The sequence below is a fragment of the Poecilia formosa genome, unplaced genomic scaffold (assembly GCF_000485575.1).
Source record: "Poecilia formosa unplaced genomic scaffold, Poecilia_formosa-5.1.2 Scaffold146, whole genome shotgun sequence".
Lineage (NCBI taxonomy): Eukaryota > Metazoa > Chordata > Actinopteri > Cyprinodontiformes > Poeciliidae > Poecilia > Poecilia formosa.
The window spans coordinates 782,222-807,098 of NW_006800085.1; the positions used below are offsets into that span (position 1 = coordinate 782,222).

Here is a 24,877-nt window from a genome sequence, read left to right on the forward strand (position 1 = left end):
TTTGATAGGAATACAAAATATAATTTCATAAAAATAAGATTTAAAGTAAATATCATAGTATTGCCTTTCTGCAAAAAATATTTTTGTACTCTAGAAAAGTGAATCCAAAATTGACTTTGGAAAAAAATGCCTGAAGTGGTGCTTCATTGACATACAATGCCTTCAGAAAGTATTTCTCTGGCTGTCAATGCCTGACCTTAGGCTATGCCATTTGTATAAAAGTGATGCTGTCAGTGTTACTGCAGGCATGAAGGGTTTCATCCCACTTCTTACCTTCATTGACCTGCTGAAAACTCCCATTGTGCATTCATATGGAGAATACAACTATGTTTTAAAGGAACAGAACTTCTGATCTCTATTGATTTTGCGATGTACTTGTCAGTATGCATCGTATTCACTACGGGGCACAAAGTTGAAAAAGAGGAAGAAAAAGGAAAAGCCAAGCAGTACACATCTGCTGCAACACTGTCAAGCTGATAGCATATGAAGCTAGCTACAAAATGCCATGAATATATTTAGTTTTTTTTTAGATGCGCAGATTCACACTTTGAATGTTTTGATTTCTAATCCAAACATGGAATTGTTTACATTTATGTTAATCTTTTCTCTCTCTCTCTCTCTAAAATGACTAAATACAATTAATCAATCTTTAATATCACCAAGCAATACAAGTGACACAGAAACACCATGTCGGCTAATGAGAAACTCCTAGAGGACAGTGTAATTGTTATTAATTGTACTAAGATGAATATGAAGTTGATAGCTGTTAAGGTCTTGGACGCTGAAGGCACTGCATGATTAAATGGAAACACTAAGCAAGAGCTACTGTTGCTGAAGTGGCAGAAAGGAAACTTAAAATGTATGCTTAGTCACATTTCTAGGTAATTTCCTAAAGCCGGCAGTCCAAAGTGCCAAATGAATTTAGCTGAGTAATAAATCCAGACTTTATTCTTTCCATATACAAATAATATGGAAAGAATACTCATTTGCCTTGCATGAATCATGTAAGGCATGTTGGATGAACATGTGAGTTGATCATTTTTATAAACTCTAAGTTTCATGCAAACATAGTGAAACATGGTCATAAAAAATGCTGATTAGTTAATTTGCCTGTGTCACTTAGTCTTTTTCAGGCTTGTATAATTTGGTCCATGTAATGAACATGTCACCATCTGAGACTATTTGAGTGTTGCGCATGAATCCAGCTGAGTGAGAGAAAATGTATTTTATAACTTTTTCAGTTGTGGGTGGTTTTAATTGAAAGAGAATTTTAAAAAAAATAAGGAAAGATCCTTACTCGCTTGGCTCACTCCTGCTTTGTACGCAAGGCACGTCCATTACAATCGTGTTGATCTCCCAAAGTGTTAAAGTCTTTATGTGAATTAAAAATCTATGAAAGGAAAATGCCACTGTCATGAGTAGTGGTAAGTGGTGGCGAGAACGAACGCTGACGACCCAGGTTGTGATGAAGAAGATGAATTTAATGATGAGCTCAAAACAGTCCAGATCAGGCAGCACGGCAGAGACAATAGCACACAGCTAAATACCGGTAGCAACTGACAAAAGACGGAGCAAAGTAGCCTCAGGACTTTCCAGTTCAACTGAGAACTACTGACTAAGACGACAACTGACAAGCTACATACGACTACAACTGACATGGAGCTGACAAAGGACAGAGACAACAGGTGGGTTTAAATACACAAGGAGTAATTAGGGGGAACTAGACACACCTGGGAAACAATTAGGGAGCAGACAGGACAACACAGAGACTCACAGGGAACAGGAGGACAATAAACACAGAAAAACCCCAAAAAATAAACAGAAAACTCAAATCCTAACAGCCACGATATCTTAAGCAGCAGTAAAGCTGAAATTACATTTAGGTTCATGATAAGAATTTATTCTACTAGCACTACATTTGTTTTGGGTGGAAATGTTATTATGCAACTTTCAGCTGTGGACTTGACTGCCATTGGGCTCGCTTTTTTTATTTCCTTCACAATTTGTACACATTTCTCCATTTTTGGATATAGAAATGAAAATAATTATCACAAACCATAGGCTGGATCACAAATGTGAAGGAGGAAAAATAAATAAATAAATTACTACATGTTCCTTAGTCAAGACTTGTAGGTGTGTTTCATCACGTCTTTTTTAAAACATTTGATTTGATTGCATACTGTGTTATCACACTGTAGCAAATGTCAACCAGCATCACCTCAGATATCAGCTAAAAATGTAATACTGTCCAAATAAAACAGGGATGAAAAAAGTGAAGAAAAATCACATCTATGAAGCAGAAATGAAAAAGCAACAGAAAACACAAACAGGTACATACAAAAACATAACAGATGAAATGTTTTAGAAACGCTACATAAAGAAGAGAGAGAAGAAAGTGCTTCAGGCAAAGTTCTCTCTTCACTTCCCCCTCCTTGCAATGATGATAGGAGGGTTTTTTTTAAAGTGAGTGAAGTAAAACTTGGCAGATCTGTTGACATACATAATCCAGCCCATTCTCTTGATACTGCAATTGTACTGCAGAGACGTTGGATGTATGCAGAGCTTCAGCATCCCCACTGCATTCTCAGGTTGTATAATCACCACATTATCAAAAAGAAAACCGTCTACTACACTTTTCTTTTTCAAAAAAAATCCAACTTATGGAATATGTGCTTTGAAAACGCAGTGACAGTATTAAAAAAGAAATAAAAATACATTGTTTTTGCTGTTAAAGTTAAAGTGTTCCTTTCATTTCAAATCGCCTCCGTCAAGTATAACGTTTTGTTTTGAAATGCAGAATCGGAAACAGATTCAAACGACGCATGACCTTGTGCTTTCCACATCAGACAAGACACTTTTAAATCAAATAAGATTGGCGGTTTCTATCAGCTTCATTGCAGAATGCTTACATAGCTGTGAGAAAGACTCTCATCTCCAAAGTTACTTCCATCAGAGTATCTTCAAATGTGTCATATATTTAACATTTTTCACATTTTACTGTGTAAAACTTCCAAAGAAAAAATTTGTTTGAGATTAATTAGTGAAAGAATCGTTATGTTTTGTTTAATAAGAGTCAAACAGGTAAGTCCAGTCTTTTTCGAGACTGTGTTCTATGTGCTTTAAATTAATCAGGATGCTCTGACAGCGGAGCATACGGCATAGCAAGTACACTTCCCCTGGGTGAGGCAGGAAGGTCGAGTAAGAGAGTAACGGAGGGAGGTCACTGCGGCTTATCTCTTTTTGTGTCATTCTCTCTACTGAAAAAAGACAAAAAACTTTGACAAACATGCTTACAACTACAGACACAAATAAACTTTAAGTTTTAGGGGGGGTTTTTTTATTCTCATCCAACAGTATCGCACGTTTGGTTCTGATTACATCTCATCAGTCGCTGTCGACTCCAAGAGTCTCATGTTGTTGTTATTAGCGTGTGTCCTGCCTGATGCAGATGAAAGTAGAGGAGTCTTTTCACACCCCGCACTAAAATCCATCCTGAGCAATCACACTTCAGTTACCTGCCTTGCAAGCAAATAAAAAAAAGCGGCAACGTGACTGGGCTGTTGTTAGCTCGGCCGTAAACATGACAACGGCCGTTCTGCTGATCTGGCGGTGACATTGCACAGTTAATTATTTGAACTGAACTATTAATCCAACGCTAACGCGGTGGCTGAGATTCAACAGAGTCCCGTTTCTGTGGAGTTATTTGAACTAGATGATGTTACTTATGTAACCTAGCAGACACAATATGATAGAAGTAAAGAAGAATAAATGATGTGTCTTCACAGAGCTGAGTAAACCACATGTTGACCCTCTGGTAGCTATCAAACACTTTCTACCCCACTGATCTCATAGCACAGCATTCAATTAATTATTAATGTGTTAAATTAATATGATTTATCCCTACACTATTTCGCATGTGTGGATGTTGTACAACAGTTACATTTCACCATCATTTTCAACATAAATTTCTACTGAAAGCATCTCATTAATTATCTGCAAACAATGTGCGTATTAGCATTTGTACAGCTTAATCAAACTTCTTTTCATTCTCTAATTGTCACCCGATTAGGATATCAAGTTACATAAATGATGTTTCTGCATCGAAGAAAAACAACTCCTCTAAATATTGTGATTAATTCAAAGCAGCGAAATCTGTTGGTTTTCATCGATCATAGTTGTGTCTCATGCTTTCAGCGAATGACGAATCGATGGAGGAAATAACTAAGAACATGAGTTATGCATTCTAATCATCTTAAATAAATCAAACGTGTTTAATTAGGACATAGATATTAGCCGTTCGTCTCATTTTCAGTTCAGTTGCTGCACATCGCAACACATTTCTTTCCGTTCTCACTCCCCCTGTATCAACGTCTTCATTTCTTTCAGGTGAAAATGTCTTTGCCTTTTATTGCCATCTCTTTGCTTTTCTCTCCAACCTGCAGCGTCAGCAGGATTTGCCCCAATAGGTCATGAGTTAATGTCAATCGTCTGACTTGCATGATTCCCTCGTTACATCATCTCCTGGAGGTATGGGTCCTGACAGACCAACAGTGGCTGTTTCACTGTGCCGAGTTGCTCCCTCTGTGTGCCATTTATAGAAGCTGTTAAATGGATCGTGGACACCTATGAATGTAATTGGGTATAATGGGGCCAGACAGTCAAGTTGTAGAAGGCTGACACATGAGACTAGCTAATCCATGGTAGTTTATTTAACAGAGGTTTTTGGATTTAATAAGAAACACTTCGTATAGATTATGGTAATATTACAACACTTCTACAATCCTCATTAAGCTATGCACTTCAAATTTAAATCATTATTAAGCTGTAATCATTATGTCGCTGCCAAAGGGGAGAAACATTTATACCAGATGCATCTCATTCTTATGAATGTTTTAAGATTAAACTCACAGGTGTCTAGCAAACACTCCATTTTTTTGTTGTTTTTGCTTTACTGTAAAAAAAAAAGATATTTTCAGAACACCAAATTAATTTTATCTTTAAACAAACACAATCTGAGCAGTCTAAAAAGGCCATTTTCAAACCATCCTGGCCTCTTGCAATAAAGTAATTTCTCCCTAACCCTTATAATAGGTTGTGCTACAACTGACATCAGCTTTACTGCCATCACTTGCTTGCAATAGCTGGCAATATTCTGTATTTCATATCACTGTGGAAGAATTTTGTTCCGCTTTTTCATTTTTAACTCAGCCACACTGCAGGGTTCTCACTAAATGAGATCTTCCTCATGAAATAAAAAACTATAAATGAAATAATAAAATAATATTGACAAAAAAGACATAAGATATCATTCATAACCACAGTAAAGTCTACAAGGGTGTTCATTTTAGCCGAGTACCAAGACAAATTTAACTGAGCCCCCTGCCAAGGTTAAAGGGTGAGGCTGAAGCGAAACCTAAGTGAAATGCGCAAATAATAATAAAGAAAAATACACTAAATCAAGGAGTCAGAATGAAACAATATACCTCTAACTACAACAAAAAAAAGAGCAAATAGTCAGAGAGAATTAACTACAAGAAAATGATACTGCTTTAAATTAATTGCAACAAAAAACCCAGTGCTTAGGGGTCTTAAATCTAAATTGATGCAATTTGATTGCATAATGGTAATTTAATTGAAGGCTTGATAATGGTTCTCAGTGGGTTCAATCAACCTTTATGAATCTATGGATGAGAAAATGTTCATCTGTGAAGCTATTATGAATCCTGGTTGCTGAAACATTTCACCTGCAGCAAAAGCCTGAGTGAGCTGCAGAAGGATCCTAGCGAGCAAAAGTTCGTTTAGGTATCCACTTATTTTCCACTAATCTGACAGCTGCATGGGACAGAGTCCAGTTTGCGTAAGTAGTGTAGCTGTGCTTCTATTAAAACAGTACTAGCAATCGAACAATCAATAACAGAAAAATAGTTCTCACCTTTTCGTCTCTCTCTGAAGAAAAAGTTCATCTTCAAAAATCTGCTAACTTTGACTTTGTTCAAATGAGCTCAGGCGTTTATGATGGCAAAATGTTGACTTTAGAATGAGCAACAGATTGCTTTGTGTCTTGCTGTAGAACCATCCTGTTATGAAGGATGCATTATGTTTCCATTATCTGTCTTGTTGAAGGTTGACAATGCATTAGGTTCAGACTTGACTGGTAGAAATGAAACTGTAAACAAAGTCTAAATGTAAGATATGTAGGAAGGACAATTTTAGAGCTATTGCTATTTTGCTTTTGGACACTTATGTTCAGGAAAAAAAGCAAAAACTGTATTTTTTATCTTAAGACTTCAGTTTCTGTACATTTTCCTCTGTCTGGCAGTTTTCTTCTTTTTATTTCTTTTGTGTTTTGTTTCTCACTCCCGTTCTTTTTCCCCAATCCTGCTGTCTTGACCTTGATTTGATTCCCCCAACCTGTGATTTTGTCTGTATATTTAAGAGCTGCTACATGTGTAGTTGATTGCTCGGGATTCGCAGTAATGCATTTATTTTCCCCAGGTGATGAGAACCTCTCATTATTCTGAAACATATTTATGTTCTGAAAATGGCAAATGTGTTTACTTGCAATTGCCAACTTAGAAACTCTGTGTGTGTGTGTGTGTGTGTTTGTTTCTTCTCAAGTGCATGTGTTTACTGTGAAATGACTGATGTTTTGGGAGCGTCAGAGAGATGCATGACCATAAAGTCCTATTATGACAGCAGGCAATGAAAAACCACTTCGCTGCTCGCAACCACTATTGACGTTGCCTCCTTTGTCCATCCATTCTTGTGTCATGCAGCACAATACTCACAGTGAATACAAAGTCCAGGAGTCAAGCTATGTTGCGTTATGGATAATTATTTAGCCAGCAGGTTTGGGGCCTCATTTGTAACAGTGGGCAGGCTGTATATTAAAAGTCAATAGGAAACACAAAAGTGGCTCACTTCCAAAAGATACAAAACAGATTTATTAAGCGAGATGAACACATTTTTATTCAAATGTTTATATAAATTAGGATCTGCCTGTAATTGTATGCACAAAGACGAACTTCAAATTAACATGTAAAGCAAAACCAAAAGAATGATGAGATGTGGCAAATATTTTTTTGCAGTTCTACTGCCATAGGGGTTTCACCTTTGCACTAAAGATATTTTTTAGCAACTGTTTGTATACAGATTCTGCTGTTTCATGATTTCTATTAGTTTTACTTAGGGAGTAAAAACACCAACAGTAATTTTAATGTTTTTTTTTTTAATATTAGACAATGCAGAGAAAAGGGTTTTCTGTTGAAAGCATTGGACATCATTGTGATCTCTAAGCATATAATCAGGGAGCTGAGTTAGAAAGAATAATGCACATAAAAATGTTACCTCATCACACAGCGGGTCTATTGGCAGAAGTTGTTTTGCAGCTATTGCTGATTTATACTATAATACTCAGGAGCTGCTTCAGGTGAAGAAGGAGCTTTTAAAGCTGATTGCTAAATAAAAGGCCAGGGCATCTCTTTAAGAGTGTCAGGTGCATTTATGCTTTAACTGCTGCCTGCAGATCTAATTATTTTCTTGATTCAAAAAACTTAAGGCACAATTTGGAGGTGTGTGCACCTTACAGCTGAGGGCCCTAGTCTGATTCATCTCCATGTACAAGGGGCCTAAAAATGAGTCTTGTTTAAAAAAAAAAAATTGAAGCTACAAGAAAGGAAGACACTGTTGACATCCCTGACTTAAAAAAAAATAGAATGTTGCTGGTGAAACACATTTTATCAATTAACCTTATTTTGAAAACATTAATCTGCCTCAGAGCAATGACAAAAAGAAAAAAACAACTTTTGGGTTTTCATAACACTGCTTTTGAATGTAGACAATCAGCAAGTGCAGCTGTTGACAATGTTTTGGTGATGGCAGAATGCATCTGCCTCTCTGTCTCTGGTGGGCCCTTTGTGTCTGTCATACCATGGAGCGCAGCCTCTGCTGTTTACCCACTGCAGCAATTTCCCAATTAACAAAAACAACATCATCAACAAGACAGCTTCGATCATCAATGGATATTGTTACAGCAAGTTTGTTTTCAGAAGTTTCAGAGAAAACTGCACTCATCTGCATTTTTTAACTCACTCTTTGATCTTTGGCTTCTGATTCCAATTTTAGGTAAAAGCTTTGCTAACTTGATTGTGGTAAAAGAATCTTGGTATCAGCATTTACAGAAAGTGACTGTATGATTATATTAAATTCTGAGACATAAACAGCTCTCTATTAATTTTTATATGCCTATCCTCTGTATAGAATAGAAATAGATTAGAAATTCCCTTTATAGTCCCACAGTGGGGGAATGTTAGAACATATTCAATCCCCTTATGGACACTGACAGAAACTAGGACAATTTGCATGTTGATTATTCTTGTATTTGTGTCTTTGCTGCTTCCATAACAAGGACAGAAGTGCTTAGTTACGCGTTTGTGAAAGAGTTTGTTATAAAAGATAAAATGGCCCAGTACAATCATTATGTCCCAAAGATGGAGAATAGTTAATTCCTGGTTCTACTATGCAGTCAGCCTATGAGTAGTGTTATTTCTGAGAGGAATTATTGAAGGAATCCACAGATATAAGTCTGCATTAGTTGTTGTAATTCATTGTTCTGTTGGGGTGAAATAAAACTTTTTATTTTTTTAGAATACTTTTCTAAATATATAAAATTCTGCAGTTTGCAGGAAAAAGTACCTCACCACTAATCAAGTTTCTTTTGCAGACAAGCTTAATTACTTTTCATTCTACACATCAAAGGTTCAATCTTCTGTTACGTCTAATTAAGCCTTTTATGTGCCATGCTTCACACCACACAAGCACTGCTGTAGACTTTTATACACTCTCTTTATACACAACATAATCTGACCACCAGCAGGATGAATTTATCAGATGAGCAAATTAGCATGTAAATCAGAGTAATAAAATGCAGATCACTGTGTTAACTGTAGGGACACGTTAATGAAATAACACCAGAAGATGAACACGGCTTGAAGAACACAGAAAAATGAGTAGCTGGTTGGATGACCTGCTTGTTTTCAGAGGGGGGAAAAAATGAATTGGATGGTGACATTTTCCACCACGAGCCAGCAAATAACTGTATGCATGTAAGATAAGTGACTGTTGGTTGCATTTGTTTTGTAGATAACCAACAGAAATTGCATCCATTTTAAGTGATATTAATTTACGACCGTCTTACCAATACGTCTTTGGCCATAAACAAATAAATACATTACTTCCTTCACGACACTCACTCACACATCCTCTGTGTAGGGAATTGTGGGTGGGATGAATGAATGATCTGGTTGTGCAGCAATGACAGCAGGATTGATGTTGTCCGATTCCCATGTGCCTCATTTGACCACAGTCAGAATAGGTCTGGTCTCAATGCGTCACAAACTTCCTGCATATGCAGTATGCGTGTGTGTGAGCGAGTGTGTGTGTGTGTGGCGTGTGAAAGAGAGAGAAGAAAATTGTCAAACAGGGCAGAGTTATTCTGCAGGTTCTTTTAGAATAGATCCTGCCTTGCTGTGCACAGTGGCTGAGTGGGCACAACAGACTCCAAATTAAGTAGACATGTGCAAACAGATGTCTGTGCTGCAAATTAACAAAGTGCTGTCATAAAACTGACCAACCTTGTGGCATAAAAAACCCATATAGGAAATACAAACATGTTCCAAAAACCACAAACGACTGCAGAATTGTTTCCTTAGAGAGTGTCGACGCAGCTGATTTTTAGCGCAGCATTTAAAATACCTGGACGTTATCACACAGGAGAAGTTTAACCTAGAAAAGTCATTCTTGCTGAAATGGTTGTTCTGAGTGTGACTTTTCATCATGTTTGATGACAGGAGCTCACCAGTTTGTTCTACTGTATGATAAATAAAAACACTGTACTGTGTTTTTACAGTGTTTTATTGTTGTTTTTTTTATTATTATTATCTTGACTGTAGCTCTTTTACAGGCAGCTCATTTACGTTTTCAGGAATTGATAATTTTTTTTTTTTTTTTCATGACCCTCATTCACATGTTTCTAACCGTCTTTTTACCTCATAAGAACATTACTGGTGTTTACTAAATATTGGATTTTTTACCAACACTTAGTTTACAGTAGCTTTAAGAAGATTATTAATTGCATGTTAAACATTTATGTAATCATGATTGATAGGGAAGACATATGATCTGATTATGCCCAAGTCCACTGATAACACCATCTGACAGTGTGTTGGAAATTTGAGAGTGTCAAACTGTGTTATTAGTTGTTAACACATTGTTTTTGTTAGTTTAGCTGCGAGTCTAATTTCCCAAGTTATCAAATGTCAATTAAGAGATATCTTGTCGCTTCTTCACATTTCCACTGCAGATGTTGCGCCCTCAAATGGGACAAGACTGCTTATTTGCGCCTTGCTGAATAGTATTTATTTGAGAATTGCTCTCTTTGTGAGAAGAGAACGTGAAAGTGTAAAACAATCATTATGCAAAGGAACAATAATACGGCACTTTGCAGTCGCCACTGATGATACACATTGTCAACAAGAACAATCTAAAACTGTTGCCTGTGTAAAAATAAATACATGGATTAAACTGCTGAACAACTTGTCTATATATAAAAAATGTTACTAAATGAAAAGAATTAAAATAGTATTCTTTCAAAGTCCTTTATTAATTGTTCATATATCATTGTACAGGACAATTTCTTCGGTGCGACACACTTTCAATGTTAAGACTAGGTTTACATTGCTAAGATACTTTATAAGTGGAAATGCTTTAAAGCCACCTTTTAATAACATTTTCTACTATTAGTAATTAGCCAATGTACACAGAAATCAGCTATTAAAGGACATTAAAAGACTTGTAAAATAAGCTGTTTGGTGCAAGGGAACAGTTTTCCAGTTGATCTTTGCATATGTTTGATATTTCTAATGAAGGTGTTGGCACCTCTATGCAGGCTTTCTTTGTGCCTGACACTTTGATGTCATCGGAAGCCTGTGCTTTTCTGTTGTGGTGCAAAATGTGACGAACCAACTTAATAAAAACACTGCAAAATGAACCAAAGCACAAATTATGATGTTTGCTTTACGTCACCGTTGAACGAAGATTGTAGAAGGTTCTGCGTTTTCTTATTCTTTCCCTTACTGTGAAAAATGTATTAATTTTTTCCATCTGTGTCTCAACTGCTTCTAAAAACAGCCCAAACTCTTAAAAACATCCAGAGACTGCTTTAGGTTTAATTGACTACACTCCTTATAGAAACACTTTTTAAGTCTAGCAAACAGGTTTTATGATCAAGCTCTGAATAATCTCAGCTAGGTCACATAAAGGACGTATGTGATCCGACAAGATAGTGGGTTTGTTGTTGTCACCAGAGGTGTAAGCAACAAAAAGTGATTAAAGAAAAAGCGTTTGGTCCACACACTCTTACTTCTGCCTGGATCCTTGTGATGGGCATCCGCCATTGGACGGTGGTCAGAATTTTATGCAATTTTATTTTCCTGCTTTAAAGACGTCTATTAATTATGAAATGAAATGAAACTTAGACGGATGACTACACCAGTAACAGGGGAGCCCTAAATACGCATTAAGGGCTATCTGCAATTTTAATTATTGTACGGCGTCATCTTTATTGCTGTTTTGACCACAGCCTCATCAACTTCAGTTTGTCTTTAATAATACTGTGAAGTGTGTAACTGACCTACCAACACCCTACAGAACAAAGCATCACTGTCAGGCTTCAGCTGCCCAGGCGTGAAGCCTGACATACGTGGGTGTTTCCTGAAATAGCAACAGACATTCGTGTATATTTGGATGCTGACGGGGACAGTGAGGTCCTGAGCCCAACTTCCGTTGAGCAGGCTTAGACTCAAGCCCCGGGAAGAGAAGTTATTTTTGTTCCTTTGAGCCCGGAACCATTAAAAAATGACCTTCATTTTACTTCTGTTGAGCGCTTGACGTTTCCAATCACTGTTTGCTGATGTCTCGTTTGTCGTTTTCAGACAGGGAAAACGACGCCGACATCACATTTTCTGCTGGAAAAAGCAGTTATTTATCCCCATAAAATCATAAACACTGCAGTGACGAAAAACTGCTAGAAAAAGTAGAAGTGTATTTAGTATTTGTTAGCCGTTACTAAGACGTATAAGAAGATAAATTTCCCATGTCTGCGACATTCTAGAAAATCTCGAGGTGGAGGCCGCTTATTTCATATTTAATGCTTATATCAATGTCAAATGCATAAAACATTTCACATTCTAAATTGCTTCTTACTTCTCTTAAATGATCTGATCTTCTTTTACCAGCTCGTTTCATTTCTACTTGACAGTCTTTAGTTTTTCTCCTTTCATTCTCTCTCTCTCCTTTCTTCAACTTACTGCATCTTTTTTGACTTTGGTCTTTTCAGCTGGATGGAAATTCTTCTTTTTGGCATTTCTCTCCAGGTGGTGTTCCCAAATAATTCTATTCAAAAATTAATCTGAGCAATTTTAAAATTTTTCAATTAAACTGCTAATTTCTTAAATGATCTAATTTTTTACATCAATCCTTTTTCTCCTACTTTTACTGCCAACAGTGTAGCTGTTAGCAAGGTATTACCACAGATTTCCATTCCCAGCAGCATTAAAAGTATTAAATTATCAAATTGTTCATTCACTTCAAGAGTCCTCAGCATTTTACATTGCAGAAAAGACTTTCATAGGTTAGGTGAATGTCTGCATATAGAAATCTGTACAGAAATCAACCAGATTTTTATTAATAAAAGTTGTTGGAAAAGCCCACATGTTGATGGTGAACAATGTCTTTAAGAAATGATGCAGTCCAGGTTGATAAATAAATGCACGTTTTTCAAATGTGCATTAGTCTGGATGAAAACATCTTTTTTTTTCTGACAACAAAAGTAAAAATTAAATTAAAAGCTTGGCTTGAACAGAACCTCGCTTGAGCCCAAGATTCAGCGTCAGTAGAACTTCCACATGGTTGTCAGCGAGTGTGTGTCTTTTGTTTTGACTCTTTGTCACATCGTCCTCACCTACCTTGTCGCAGGCAACGTAATTAAAAGTTACAAAAGCGGAAAGAAATTTGCTTGCAGTGAAAAGAGCCCTTTCCTGGTCCAAGGTTATTGCTGTCAATCAGCACTGCCATAAAAATAAGATCCTCGGCACTGGCTCTGTATTTTAATGCATTTTAACGGTTCTTTCTTCTAAAACATTTATGTGTTGCATTGATGCAAAAATAAATACACCTTGCATGTGGACATAAAAGTTAAGGAGCGAGTTGCCTCTGGGTAGGTCTGTCTTTTCTGATGAATCGGCCTGAGCCTGACCTGCTGGAGGTCAGGCTCAGGCCGACCTCCAACCCGATGGAGGGTCACATCCCACCTGACAGAAGCGAGATTAGATCGTGTCGTGTTACAAAAGGTGCAAGTGTTTACAATGATGGGCTATAACCTCATAGCAGAAAAGGTTAAAAATCACAGTCCGTTGCCCTGAACCAATCAATTGTGGTGCGATATTTTCCTAAAAACGGCCCACTTTTATTTATCACCAGCTTGCCTGAAATGCCTGCTGATGAAATCCTTCTTCTGGTGATTTAACCCTTTTTTTTTTGCAACTGAAGCAAAATTATTATTAAGCAAAACGGCCCTCGTGCAAAGAACTCACTCATCTCACCGAGTCAAAACCTTCTGAATCAACGTCAAAGCTTTTCCGTTTTTATTCATAACAGTGCATTATTAATCAAAAGCTACTTTCAACACACATCTGTTCACAACGTCTTTTAGTCTAGTAGTCAACATGGCCTCCGGGGGTTTGACATTACAGTAAAAAGAGTTACCAGTAACTAATGAGGCAGTCAGACAGCATTTCGGCCAAAATAACAGCCAAGGGTAAGAGGAAAGGACACGTGGTGATGACATCAAACAGCTTCCTCATGTCCCTCTGGCTTCTTGTCCCAAACAAGTCTACCAGCAAAGGACACACACACACACACACACACACATAGATGCAAACACATGCTGGAAATCAGCATGTTAGAGGGTGAATAATTCAAACGAACAGCTTCATTTTACTTATGTGCCATTTACATCTGGACACGTCTGCCTTCGTCTGCCTCCTTCCTCTTCTTCATATCTTTAACAATGTGATGTAATACCATGTAACATCAGATCAGATTTTCAAATCAGATGTAGAGAAAAATGTTAGCAGCCATTTGAATGTAAAATGACTAACATTATCCTTCGCCCGGATCTAACGGCACCCTTAAAAAACCAAGTACCCCAAAGAGAGCTAATTCATATTAAGCATTCTGAGCCGGTTGCATAAGCGGCATGTCCTCTTGATGTTGTGTTGATGAGAAACAATGTTGAGTTTTTTTTGTTTTTTTTTTTGTTAGTCTCAGTTGCTGGACATGGAAGATTAATTCTAACTGAGGGAGAAGGAGACCATAAAAGGCACTCAACATTGATCTGCATCAAGCAAGCATCACTAATTAGCTCAGCTCAACAAGCTCAAGATTTCATATCACACTCTAGCTCTCTTGCATTAAATTACGGGGGTAAAAAATATATACATCAATGCAAAGTTCTTTGTGATTTGTTTATATCAGGGATAACGAATAACGGTCTGATTTTCAATAAAGGCCGACACTGAACATAGTCTTCCCAACAATCTTGGCCCTTTTCCACAGCAAATACCATGCATTCACACACACACACACACACACACCCACACACGCAGACACTTGTTTTAAATTGTCCTTGGGGACTGTTCCTTTGACAGAATACATCCCCATTATATTACACCCATCCAAACTGTAAGCCTCACCTCACTCTAACCCTAAAAACCTCCTTAAACCCCCCAAAATATTTATTTCCTGAGGATTGCCTTTTGGTTTTCAGATTTACACCAAGTCCCTAGAGAGTCGTCTCGTCAGGTTTTGGTTCCAATCATGACACGAGCAATCACATTCACACAAAGAAATAGAGAGCTGACACATTCCACGATCTCTTGGTTGTCATTGTGCAACCCCCCCCACTGTGCTGGAGAACAAGCATGAAGCAGTTGTTGCATCATAAAACCGGCAGATGAACTGTTCTGAGCTTCAAAAAGCCCTCACAGGTCATGGAAAAGCAAAAAGAAAGTAATATTTAAAAATATATTAAAGATTCACCGGGTGTGGGAAAGCAAACCTGGTACTTGGGGTAGACATGTTCACAAGCATTTTTCTAAGTCTAGGTCAACTTAAAAAGTCTTTGATAATAGACTTTAGATCAGAAGCAGAGCATGCGCTCTGCTTGAAACACAAAATATTAAATGTAAATCATAATCTGTTTACAAAATTTAGCACAAAATGTAATATTCCATGCTTCTCAGAACATTTCTTTATCATCGGAAGTGGTTGTTTTAAACAAGTGCAAATTGTTTTTAATTGGTATAGAGTATAATGTTTACCTCATTAGAATCATAACTATGCATCAATGTTTTTGAAAAAGGAAATAGATCGTAACTTTTAAGTTAGTTTTTAAAGTTTATGTGTCAATGAAAGTGGAAACGATCCGCCTGGAATTGCTCAATATTTCTATAGAGTTACATTTTCGTTTGTAAGTTGATTTGGGTGAAAGCATCTGTCAAATGTGTAAACATCAATACATGTATCACAAAAGCAAAAGGAAGAGACGAGATCTGTCATAGGGCGTATATGGTCTGATAACACTCTATAGGATTTTGTTCAGCCTATAAAAGCAATCAGCTTTCAGGATTCACTCTGCATATCTTTCCATCCATCTCAAGTGCCAAGCTCAGTGAATGAAAAGATGCAGAAATTGGTATTTACAAAGCCAGTCAAAATGAAGGGAAAGCTCCCTAATGCAAAGCTGTAGATGAAAATATGTATTTTAATCCTTGTAGTGTAATAAAGACAAGCGCCCAAAGGGATGTTGTGTATCCATCATTTTGGTTTCCAGCATATTGCAATGAAAAACAACTAAAACAACTTTCACCATAATGTGAAAGAGAGAATGAAAGAAGAAAGGCCATTGCAGGCAGTTCTATTACACTATGTCATTCATAGAGTGGAAAATGGCCAATAGGGGAGTTGTAAATAGTAAGTTTGCAGGAGGTAGAAAAAGAAAAGTAAAGAAAAGAAAGTCAATAGTTCAAAGCGACTTATGAACATCTGATTGGAATGGGAGTATAGAAAGTGGTAGCTTGGGCAAAATGAGAAAGACACCCAAAGGTGCCTAAGTGCTGAGTGAGAAAGGCAGACAGAGAAAGTCAGAGATGTAGAATGAAATGTGGTTAGACAGATACATGCAGGCTCAAGAACAGAAGAGAGGGAGAGTAAGATGCTGGCGGACAGGAAAAGCAGGCGAAAGCCCCGGCGGAGTTGGCGTGTCAACAAAGTTCTAATTGCCACCTCATGGTGGACTATCAGGATGAGAAGGTGACAGCAGCAGAGGACAAGTGGGGAAAGGGAAGTGACAAAGATGACCCGATGTAAGGCGGCGGAAGGGCACCGGGCACAGCATGTCCAGCTGGATAAGAATCTATCTGGACTTAAGAATGTGAGGCTATCTCTGCAATGCACAATACTGTTTTCTGTCAAAAACACACTTGGATTGTTTTATTGTTTCAATGTTAGAAATCAGTCTAATCAAAACAAGGCCTGAGCTGTTAACTGTTTGCACAGAGTGACAAAAGAACGTTGAACTAAGCGGTGAACAGGCAGCAAACGACAGATGACAGCAGGCAGACAGGCAGTGAAATTTATCAGCGCTGACCGTGACAGGTGATCAGGGGCACGAAGGAAACATGGTTGCTGGGCAAGCAAGAAACAAGCTGCAATAGTGGAACTGACTGGAACTGATTGAAAACAGAAAAAAAAGAGTGGAAAGCACTCCAGATGTGTCGAGGCACAGCTGCTTCTGGGAGCCTGCAGAAAATCCTGATTGCCACACCCACAGAAACACACCGGATAAGGCCACCGCACGACACGCTGTCACACACAGGAAAAACAAACATGCAGCTCCAGAACATGATCAAGACAGTGTTGCTACGGTTACAGATAAGACCAAACTTGTTGTCATTTCTGTTGTTGTTTGGTCTGACAGCATTTTTTTTTTTTTCACGGATGGATTTTGAAACAAATGGCATCGTGATACAAATTTATAAAAGGTGTCAGTTCTTACATCATGAAAGATTAAAGACAGGGGAAAAAAATGCCTCCCATCTTCATTCAGATCTTCCACAAATCTCTGGAGCTTAGTGAAGTTCCCCCATGCTTTAAATAATGTCAACCTTATCCCACTCCCTAAAAATTTCAGCCTCACAAGGTTAAATGACAACAGGCCTGTCACCATAATGAAATCCCTCGAGCAACTGTTGTTGAAGCATCTTAAGAACATTTCTGGCCCCTTGTTGAACTGTCTGCAGTGACAAACAGGTCGGCAGATGATGCAGTCTAGGATTTATGCAGGTCTAGGCTGCATAAAGTTTCATGCAACCATTTTATCTGCAGAAATACTGGTAAAATAGTAAGTCAACATTTATGTGTTGCACCTTTTGACCAATGCTTATGGTTGTGATTAATCAGAGACTTGCTAAGAATTATTTCAAAGTTTTTAGAACTTTTAAATTAGCAAAATGACACAAATTAAGAAAAGTGTTAACAGGCTGAGAAGTGTTTTTTTTTTTCCAGCCTGTAAGTTGAAGAAAAACATTCATTTTTGGGGGGATGGAGGGAAACTCCATAAAACCACCAGAGTGGAATAAGTGATTATTTTTGCTAGATGTAAAAAGTTCAGGTAAGCTCATTATGAAATGACCTGGAAAACATCAGGCTAAAAGCTGAAACAGAGTTGTTCATGAGCACTACATAATTATTACCAAGGTTATTTGCATTAATACTCAACGATCAAGATCTTGCATGTAGTATATTTTCAAGTTTACAACATAAATAAAATTGATATGCACTAACATACTGGTTAAGAAATTTCTATGATTTCTTTCTTTTTCTTTTTTTTGTCACCTCTGTGTAAGGTGTAACAGTACTGTCCACAGGGAAAACGGTGAAAGCTTCTGAAAACAGCCTGGGGATGTAGGCTGTCCTTACTTGGCACACAGTGAGTCAGCAGGTGCTTAGCATGAAGCTTATAGCAGCAGAAACTGTACAGGGAAGATACAGTGCCTGACTGTGGTACTTCACTTTAAAATAAAAAGCAAAATATGCTTATTTAAAAAATACAAATGTTAGAATCCATGGTGAGACATTTGTCACAGCTGATACGATACAATATGAAGCGATCACTTGTGATGCAGTGCAGGGTGTTAAAGTACAGCATGTTAGTTTTTTTTTTGTTGTTTGTTTTGTTTTTTTTGGCCCCGAGTCGTTGATTAGATCGGTAGAAGAGAGAAGTACTCTGCAGAGAAATTACAATGCATGGCAGCTGGTTACTAACAAGATTCAAAAGATCATAATCGCAAGAGACTCCATCCAGCCAAGCTCCAAGCTTTTCTGTGGCCAAACATTACAATTCAGGCCCACAGAAAATATCTGGAACTAAATGTATTACTCTGTTATGTGTCTGCATTTATCTATTTTGAACAAACTGAAACAATTTGATTTATACAGTACTTGCACCATTTTATTATGTATTCAAAAGTACGTACACACAATATAGAGGCAATATCGCCGGCATCAGCCGATATTAGTAATTTTTGAACATATCAGCATAGGTTCAGAAGGTCAAACTGGGTCGTTTGTGTATGTGTTTCAGGGGAGGTGATTGGTTGTGTGCCCTAACTAATGTTTTTTTTTCTTTGTCAACAAACTTTTTTCTTTTTTTTTCCAAAATATTTGTCCTTGTTTCCGGCAATAATTCCATCTCGCCACATTTAATACTTCTGTCTGAAATGTATTCAGATAAGATTTGTGTGACTGGAAGGTTAATAGCTTGCTCACAGGATTTGAAACTCAAATGCAAATCAACCTGTGGAAGCGTGTAATCCGTTTTATGCAGACTTTTGTGAACACAAAGGTCGTTGCCTAATTGGTAATGTGAATAAAAGGGTCATTCTTGTCTCTTTTGACACAAAGCAAATCAAACAACAAAAAAAATAGTTTTTTTGTCATATTCCTACTCAGAATACAAGAACTAAAGGACAACTAAATACTGACAGGTTGTTTTTGAAGTTTAATTTACCTTGACAAATTCTGTTTGAAATTTATTTTTTGCTAAAATATTAAAAAAGGCAAAAAAAAAAAAAAAAAAAAAAAAACAAGAGCCTACTTAGGACATACCATCACAAAATTTGAATTACTAGTCTCATGGTAGCAGAGATGTTTTCATCTCTCTTGTCCTTTTCTCCACTCTCTACTTAATTCAGCTCTTCTTGTACTCTTGCCATTGAAGCAATACTTGCATCGTCTCATTATATATCATGAAAAAAAAAAAACTTAAACATAGGTTGAGCCTTCATTGGGACATCCCACCATTCTTTGCGTCACTACTTGTTCAAACTATAACTGGGTGTCTTGGAGACTCACATCTCTTTACAAGAGATTCCTATACTGGTTCTGTATGTTGACTCCAGTCACCAGAACTCACATGCCAAGTTTATGAAGCAAACTCAGATTTATCAGTTACTCCCAGTTATTTATCAATGGTGCAAGCAGTGTATAAATTGGTTCATATGCTCTTGAAAAGTCCTTCCACTGTGTCAGAAACATCTTGAGGCTCAACTTCGATCAGAAATGTACCTGGACTTCAGTCACCAGCTTCTCTGAAACATCAAATTGTTATTTACATGGTGTTGTGAGCCTCTTGTGTTTGCATTTTATTAGTGCCACTAAAGGTGTTCCATATACAATTAATATATTGTGTTGACTTTCTACATTGTTGTATTCCCTCTGTATTTTGGTCCAGACTCTGATTTTAGTGCTAGTTTGCCCAGGGGAGGTTGATTCGTTCGTGTTTTGGTTTTGCTGTTTCTGTGCTCATTCTGTGTCTAAAGTGGTCTCTCCTCAGCACCTTAGCCTGTTCATTATGTTGATTGTATTCACATGGTTTAAATGTCAAAGATCACACCTCCACCGTATTTGAGATTCCTGGTTTTCTTTGTTTGCTGTTAGATTCTTCTCTCATCCTGAACCACAATAACCCACATTCACACCCAGCTCTCAGTCTGGAATTTGTTCCAGCATTTGAGTTAAATTAAATTATTTGTGACAAACAGGAGAAAAAAATTTCTTTAATATTTTTTTTTAAATCAGTAATAATTGTGAAATATTTTAGTCATTAATGATTAGAATGTGATGTGCACTGAAGTGCCTTGTTTGTCTTAAGTTTTATTTGAAGGTATTGCTGTACACTGTGTACAGAAAGGATGCAGCACTAGTGGTGGAGTTTATCACCAAGGTTAGAGTCAATTAAAAGTGCCTTAAGTTCAATCGAACAGTGGGCAGTGTGCCTAATAACTACAATTAAAGACAGCACTGCCTTACAGGAAAGTGTATGTGTGTGTGTGTTTCAGTCCAATGACAAACAGAAAAGAAGGTAACAGCAGCCTAATGTGCACATTTTTTTTAATCAAACTGAACCATATACTTCATTTGCATGACTGACATAGCTTCAAACAGAGTGGGAAGTTTCGCCATTATTGAACTTTTCCTCAGAAAACTGTTAACTTTATAAATTCTGACTTGAAAAATATGCCACAAATGAATGTGAAACCTTAGTTTTTAAATTCTGTACTCTGTGCCACAACAGGTACCCATGAGATCTCCAATTAGATACAATTGCTTCAGGCATAAATATGTGTCATTTTGTTTAATAAGCTAATTTCTCATCCACCCATTCCATCTTTTAATGTGTGTATCTAGTAGTCTGTTGTGTTTTTGCACTATTCCATACATTTACCAAAATAAAATATTGCACAGAACCTAAATGCATGATTGAGCCGATAGAGTAGAAGTAACTCAAAGATTTTTAAAACATGAAGGCAAAAAGAATTTATCTTCAAACAAGAAATGATGCAGTAAAGACAGAATTGTCAAGCAATACAACAACTTTTGTATTTTTCTATTGATTAGATTATCCATGACTTTATCTACACCAGTTAGTCACTTACATTCCTGCACTACCTCTCAGCTCGCATGAACAAAGCAATTGCTTTAAGGGGTTTGGTTTTATGCATTTATTCTGCTTGCAATGAATATTAGAGCTTAGATTTATAGTCCAAGCCCAGCCAGAAATTATGGCCAGATCGGGCCAAACTTATATGCTGGAGGGTCGGTTAAGGTCAAACTCAAGGTTCTGTTCACTTTTAATAAGCATACATTACTTAGAGCACAGAGAAAACTAAGCAAAAATGTACAATATAAACTTATACTAATCTACTTTCTGTAGTGCAAATAGAGGTGCAGGTAGTTCAGCATGGTGAGGAAAAATAGTAAGTTGCAGAAGTTAGACTGTATAAAGCTAACTAATGCACATGTTACCTCACCCTGCTTTGCTCCCATCCGTCATGGTTTCATGTAATTTTCGAACCCATATGCAGAAAACACTCAGGTGTAGAAAAAGGTTTCTTATATTTATTGCAAAAACAAAACTGACAATGAAAAAAAGTTCAGGAGCGGAGAACTGCCTGTCTGGGTCTCAGGGGATCTGGGGTGCGGACAAAAACACAGAATGGTGAGTTCAAGTTCAGTGGGAGTTTGAAGTGTTTAACGGAGATGTGTGATCTTACTTATAGGAGTGGGTCCAGATCTTGAAGGGGAGGAATAAGAGGCTCCGGGATCGGCGGTCTGAGTTGGAGGCGGAGGAGGGCGGACAGGTAGGTTGGGTCTTCGGAGGAGCTGGGACAGGTGCAGCTTGCCGGCTGGAGGACTTGGATGAGTTGGATCAGATGTCTTTGGAAAACGGTGCCCACGCCTCTTTCAGCACAGGGATAATCTGAAGATACGCACAAGGGAAGAGACAGTCACTGAGGTTTCTCAAATAATTCTACACAAGAGGAGAATTCACAGAGACCAAAAGTACCATTACTGATCAACAATCTGGCGTCGAAGTGCCGGCAGCTCCCTGCTGATATACCCCTCCACTGATGAGGGATATGCTGCAGGTGCGTGCATTATCAGCATGGACACACCCTCCAGGAGAAAACGCCTCTCAGCCCCCTCTGGTGGACAAAGAATGGAAGAACAACCCCAGAACCCCAACACCATCAATCACACATTCCAGAGGATTTACACTCGACTCACACTGCAGTTGCCACAAGCAACAAAATAGAGCTGGAAGATGTTAAGCAAAAGCTATAAATGGGAGTTTCACCACTAAGTCATAAAAATGCGAAGTCAGAGGTCGATGAGTGTTTTAAACTGGTACTGCAGCAAATGTAGCACTTTCTTCTCTTATGTTGGGTTGACTTTGGGTTCGAGCCTCTAACTAGTTTGCTTTAGCAGAACATCTTAGACATCTAGATTTCCCACGACTTTTAGAAAATTAGGATCTTTGAAAGCTGTGCATCTTGCAAACAGCATTTCAGGAAAGGGAAAAATCATCTCGACAGTAAAACATAGCGGTGGTAGTTGTATAATCTGCTGCTGCTTAAAAGCTCCAAGACCTGAAAAGAAATTAAATCAAAGTTTTTGAAATATATATTTGAAGCCTAAACCTAAATCCCATGCTGTGCTGTGACCCGAAACAGACTTGAAGCTAAACTAAAATGAAACGGTAAAGAAGAGTGGACCAAAATGTATCTACATCATTGTAAGTCTGCACTGGAAGCTACCACAAACAACTGATGGCCATTTTTACAGGCAAAGACATCATAACCAGTTACAGGAGTTGCTTTTTAATAAATGAAATCATTATCTTAATGAAGTTTTTTTTGTATTTCTTCAGCTATCTTTGACTATTGAGATTGTTTTAATGATGTGAAACCCAACTGAGGCAAAAAGCTGAAAAAAAAAAAAAAAAAAAAAAACAAGGGCTTTGTAGTGGGGCAAATATTTCTTACCAGCACTGAAAGTGCATACAGAAGATATTGAAACAAGAAATAAAAAAAATATATATTGATCAAATGGGTTATATTTGAGTAGCTTTCTCTTCTGTAATGAATTCCACTCATCCTTCCCCATTTTCGTTCAACTTTTCATTATGTTCTGTTCATCCCTCTGTTTCTTTCCCATCTTTGTTTGTCAGGTCGTCTTAAAGGTCTCTCTCTTCAGAAGTGAAAGAATAACAGAAAAGCTGTCCAAAGTGCCTGTCTGGTCAATCACCCCTAATCTTTCTCTTCTTTTTACCTCGTTGGAGTACTTCTACTTTCCACAATCTACTTTGACTGCAGTGAGAATGTGCATTGTGAACTGTAGATGCTACAGTAATCCACTGACACTCCACAATAGAAGTAACAAATACATAAATTAAAACCACTTTAGAAAAGGTTACCGTCATACACCTCTGGTCAATATTTCTTCTCAGTGTGTTTTTTGTATGGTTTGCTGTAGTTTCATAGTGTCCAAAATGGAGAAATTCAGATACATATTTAGTCCATTTTGTTGCATCATTCTTCCAAAAAAAAATTCTTCAATGCAACAGCAGCTGGCATGATTGGGCAACTATGGTAAAATGTATATTCCTTTGGTTAAATCACTGAACCTTGAACTTTCATAAAATTAATTTAAGGCGGAAAATCTGTCCAACTGCGAAAGGCTTTGGGGTTTTTCTGTTGCTCAGAGTTTGAGCCTGTGAAGAGATCAGCTTCCTAACAGAAGTACCCATCTTTAAATGAATGACTTTAATTAGAGGACATGTTTAAGAGTCGAGTATATTGCAAAGCAGTCGTCACAAAAAGCTTCATACCTAATTATAAAGTAACAGAGCTCTAGTTCTGAAAAATCATTTGATTAAAAGAACATCCTGTTGAAAAGGCCACTCAGAATACAGAGTGTGCTTACATCATGACAGGAACAGAGAGGAATATCAGTTGTGCATCATGCAACTGCAATGGATTCTCGTAACTGGAAACATTCAGGGTTTAAAGAATTTACATACCGGAATTATTTTTAATTGATTTGTGACTTGGATGTGGTGATAGTGCACTTCATGTAGCCAAGTTTTAGCATTCCTTTGAAAGCAACGGTAATGCAACAATATGTTAGTGCAGAGGACTATAGCAGGGTCTATGCCCGCTTCACAAGTAAAGTCTGTAATCCTCCTCTCTGCGTATGAACATGGGGGATTAAGTGTTTCACATATTTTAATAATTTTCATCTTTTATTTGTCGAATTAAATTAAATTAAATCAGACTTCTGACCACCACCAACAAGCAAGGTGGGTGAAGTGTCTTGCCCGGGGACACAACAGAGATGGACGCAGCAATTCACCGACTGGAGGGGGAACTCCATCCATCCATCCATCCATCCATCCATCCATTTTCTATACACCCTTGTCTCTCGCAACCAAGCTTTTAAAACATTTCTACATATAGACGTGAGACATGCAATTTTTTGTCAATATTTATTATGGTTAGCACAACAAATTGTTAAAATGTAATGATGCCCTTCTTTCACTGAATTCAGCACAAGAAAGATTTTGCTCATCATGTTACAGAAAGACGGCTGGCTGTCTTGATACGAGGGAAAACTGAGGATTTTAAGAAAATTAAAATTGGCTTACTGACTAATTGTAAATTGATTGATAAGATCTGTCATCTTTACATTTACTCAAACTTTCATCCTTAACTAGGACATGTGGTATTAATTTAAACTCTAGATTAGGTGGACAGATTATGCATCATTTTGTAACAGTTTTTTTTTTTTTTTTTACTGTAATTACTTGAAATGATCCAGTCATGTGATGATCACATGCAGTCTGCCTTTCACAGAGGTC

General features: G+C 37.5%; 1 long non-coding RNA gene across 2 annotated transcripts; it reads right to left on the reverse strand.

Moving 5' to 3' along the window:
• Nucleotides 1-21,556: 21,556 nt before the first annotated feature.
• On the reverse strand, nt 21,557-22,202 carry LOC103145717 (uncharacterized). Of its 2 annotated transcripts, XR_477049.2 has the most exons (3): nt 22,025-22,202; nt 21,732-21,937; nt 21,557-21,649 (listed from the first exon to the last, which is right to left on the reverse strand). It is a non-coding gene; the product is annotated as an uncharacterized LOC103145717 (long non-coding RNA). The 2 variants fall into 2 exon arrangements; XR_001663504.1 differs by having other exon boundaries at nt 21,557-21,937.
• Nucleotides 22,203-24,877: the final 2,675 nt, after the last annotated feature.